This window comes from Lolium rigidum, chromosome 5 (genome assembly GCF_022539505.1).
Source record: "Lolium rigidum isolate FL_2022 chromosome 5, APGP_CSIRO_Lrig_0.1, whole genome shotgun sequence".
NCBI classification, from domain to species: domain Eukaryota; kingdom Viridiplantae; phylum Streptophyta; class Magnoliopsida; order Poales; family Poaceae; genus Lolium; species Lolium rigidum.
Window position 1 is genome coordinate 255,803,354 of NC_061512.1, and position 3,865 is coordinate 255,807,218.

Consider the following 3,865-nt stretch of genomic DNA (forward strand, 5'->3'; position numbering starts at 1 on the left):
GCAACCACACCTCAAGGTGAGCCTCTTGTGGCGTTCGGGAGCACTAAGCAACCGCACCTCTCCACCGGAGATTAGCACTCGCAAGAGTGTGAACTCCGGATAAATCATCGTCTCCCGCGTGCCTCGGTTATCTCTATACCCGAGCTCTTTACTTATGCACTTTACCTTGTGATAGCCATCGTGCTTGAAGTTATATATATCTTGCTATCACATACTTGCTTGTATTGCTTAGCATAAGTTGTTGGTGCACATAGGTGAACCATTGCTTAGAATAAGTTGTTGGTGCACATAGGTGAACAATAGTATATAGGCTTTGGGCTTGACAAAGTAAACGCTAGTTTTATTCCGCATTTGTTAAGCCCATCTCGTAAAAGTTTTAAATCGCCTATTCACCCCCCCTCTAGGCGACATCTGTGTCCTTTCAGAGCTCTCCACCACGATTAGTTCGAGTGAGAGACCGTGAGCTTGTTACTCTTGGAGGGAAACCTCCTAGTTGGCTTGGCGGTTGGTGCTCCGGTGATCTCTTCAAGAAGATTGTGAAGCGGCCCGGGCTTTTCCTTCGTGGAGCTTGTGAAGTGGTTGTGGAGCTTGCCATCTCCGGAGCGGAGGAAAAGCTAACCATAAGGAAAGGGCCATTATCCTTCGTGGGTGTGGTTCGGAGAATAGGGTGAGCCTTCGTGGCGCGGGAATCCTTCGTGGGACCTCCACTCCTCCAAACGTGACGTACCTTGTTGCAAAGCAAGGGAACACGGGAATACATCCTCGTCTCCGCGTGCCTCGGTTATTTCTATACCCGAGCTCTCTTTCCTTGTGATAGTCATCGTGCTTGAAGTACATATATCTTGCTATCACTTGTGCTACATATATCTTGTGCCTATCTTGCTTAGCTCTAGTTGCTATTGTTACACTTAGTTGAGCTTAGCATATTTAGGGTTTGTGCTTGTAAACTAAACGATAGTTTAATTCCGCATTCTTACAAGACAAATCCGCAAGAGTTTGTAATTGCCTATTCACCCCCCCCCCCCCCCCTTGGCGACATCTCGATCTTTCATGATCAGAGATATCAAGGGGGAGTTTGTGGCGGGCGAATGCTTTTTCCTGCCCTGCGTGTCTGACCCAGAGCGGGCGGAGCTCCTTGCATACAAGAGGGCAATCATCCTGGCAATGAAGAAGGGCGTGAGAAGGATCTATCTGGAGACTGATTGTCTAAGTGCTGTGGCGAAAGTCAAGAGTAGCGATTTGGATCGTTCATCACATGGGCCTCTTGGAAGAGATTAAAGAGTTGCTCAAGACGTTTGCTGAACACAAGGTTGGACACGCACGTCATGATGCGAATGGCGTTGCGCATAGATTAGCTAGTGAAGGATGCGGAAATAAAATATGTAACACCTGGTTGGTTTCCCCACCGAAGTTCATTGTAAACCTTTTTGGCATCTGAGTATGCTGGTTGATTAATAGATTGCAGCGTTTGATCTATAAAATAAAAAGCTCCCGAGCTCATATGGCCTTGCTCGAATAAAAAAAATTCAAGAAAGTAGCAAACAAAAAAAAACTGAAATCGTTGTATAATGAACATCAACAGGTGCCAGAATTCTCCAACGTGCAGATCATGGGCCGTAGCCCGTGGAACAGAGGTAGTCCGGGCTTGTAATCTGGATCAACATTTCGCACACCCTCCCGTCGCAAAAAATATGAAGTTCAGGAAAAACTCAGGACACAGCCGGAAGCAGAGGGTGTGGGTCCAGAGACGGGCGGCGTGATGTGTGGTGACTGCCTGACTGGTGAGGCGGGCGGGCAGCGGTCAGGGTCCGGTGGCTGGCGCACGCGCGCACGCAACCGCACCAGCATGGCCATGGCGACTGTCACTGTCTTCCTTGTGTGTAGCATCTGGAAACATGGGTTTCCTCGCCGCCGATCGATGCCGATGCCGATGCCGCACCGCAGCAGCCTTCACGCCCACCACAACCACGAGCAGCTACGGCTGTGACGGATAGTACTGCTCCTACGAGTAGCATCTTTTATGAAGTGAGCAGTGGAGTAAACGCAGTTGGTGGTACTCCATTCATTGAGCTCGTCAGATTTTTCCCCCAGGATCGATCGATCGATCCAAAGCCAGCCAAAGGGCAGCAGTGCACAAGGGGTAGTACGTACGACGGAACGCAGCGGCAGGCGGCAGCGCTGCGTTTTTACTATGCTCAGTCCGGCCCGGCCGTGTTAATCAGCAGCACCCGTCATGTCAGCTCACGCGCTGCACTCACTAAACTGCGCGCATAAAACCATGGCCAGTAGTACTACTACTGCCAAAGGCGTCCCCGTCCCCGTGCTCCATCAACTTCTCTCGCTGCTGGTATCCCGGCCATTGTTCTTCCATTCCTAGCAAGCAGTCACGGTCACGGAGGAGACAGAGCGACATTTTTAAGATCCAGGAAAGCCGGACCCTAGCTGCAATGTTTATCGCCCGGCAGTCCGGCACGGCCGGCTCTTGTCCGAATCCACCAAAGCTCCGGGTCTCGGGTCTGCTCTCCTGGGTAACAACAAAACAAAACGCTGGTTGCCCTTGTAACTTGGGCTCCCCGGATTATCTTAGCCCCTCCTAGCAAGCAGCCTACCAGTTCCACCCATGCTGCCGTACGTAGTCCGATTCTTTAACCACCACCCCAGCTGCCTATCCACTCACGACAAGCAGCCACACTGATAAATTTTCGATGAAATTTGCTGCTCATCTTCCTCCTAGCTAGCTCCGTGCCAGAGGCCTGAGGAACGATCGAGGAGTGGCGATCTCGCAATGACGCTACGATGATGATGATGGAGGATCGCTTCTTCGACGCCGTCGCGCACCAAAGGTGGCAGCGTTGACGTGGCTCGGCACCTGAAAAATCGGATCATTTGAGTTCTTGCAGAGATCAAGATTGCTTCTTTTGCACCCTCTGTTCGCGGCCGGACCGGACCAGGAGAGAAGAGGGACGATGATGGCCGTGACATGTTCAGCGTCAGTCAACCTCCACCGCTTTGATGCCCTGCCCTGCCCTGCATAGTCTGCATTGCTTCCTCTGGGCTGGACCGCGTCATCATTGCGACCGCGAATCAGCAGCAGAGGCGCGCCTCTGCTCGAAATCTCCTTTCTACGTACGCTCGTCTGATTCGCGAGGTTTATCGTGTGGCGTCACGTGGACGGACGGATAATCCTTCCACTTTTTCCATTCTTCCTTTTGGGGGATAGGTAGATACGGCTGGTCGTTTCTTCGGTACACCTTCTCTCACGGTTTATTAGGCGTGTGCGTATTCTTAGGTCGTACATATGATCCAAAAACTCACCTTGGCATGCTCATATCGTGATTGTGGCGATGATACATGCGTGTGGTAAGTGTGTGTTGTGCCCATACCATCCCATGGTACCTAGCGATTAGGTTTCGACCTTGTAGTCGGAGTCGGTAAGGGCACGTGCATGGTATGCTGGCGTCCGGCCGTACGAGCGCTCGCCAAACACTCGGTAGGTTTCTTCGTTTTCTGGGTCTTGGGCTCTTGACTCGGTACGGGTGTGTGGTACGTGGTACGGCGGTGTCCGCCATACATGCGTTTGCTAAACTTACTATCGATTTTGTGGAAAATAATGAGTTGTCTACGTGTGTTTTAGAGATGGTACGGACGGGCCGTACGGCAGGGGCTTGCCGTACTGCTGGTCACCAAACTCGTTGACTTCGATATTTTTCTTTGCGACTTCTTCCTTTCAACTCAAGAATTCTGTCAAGAGCTCCAAACAATAGGAAACAGCAAGTAGCACTATTCATTATAGCCACATTAAAAATTCATAACTAGGAGCAATTTAAAATTTTGTTTCTTATCTCCCTTAAAATCATTTGAACAT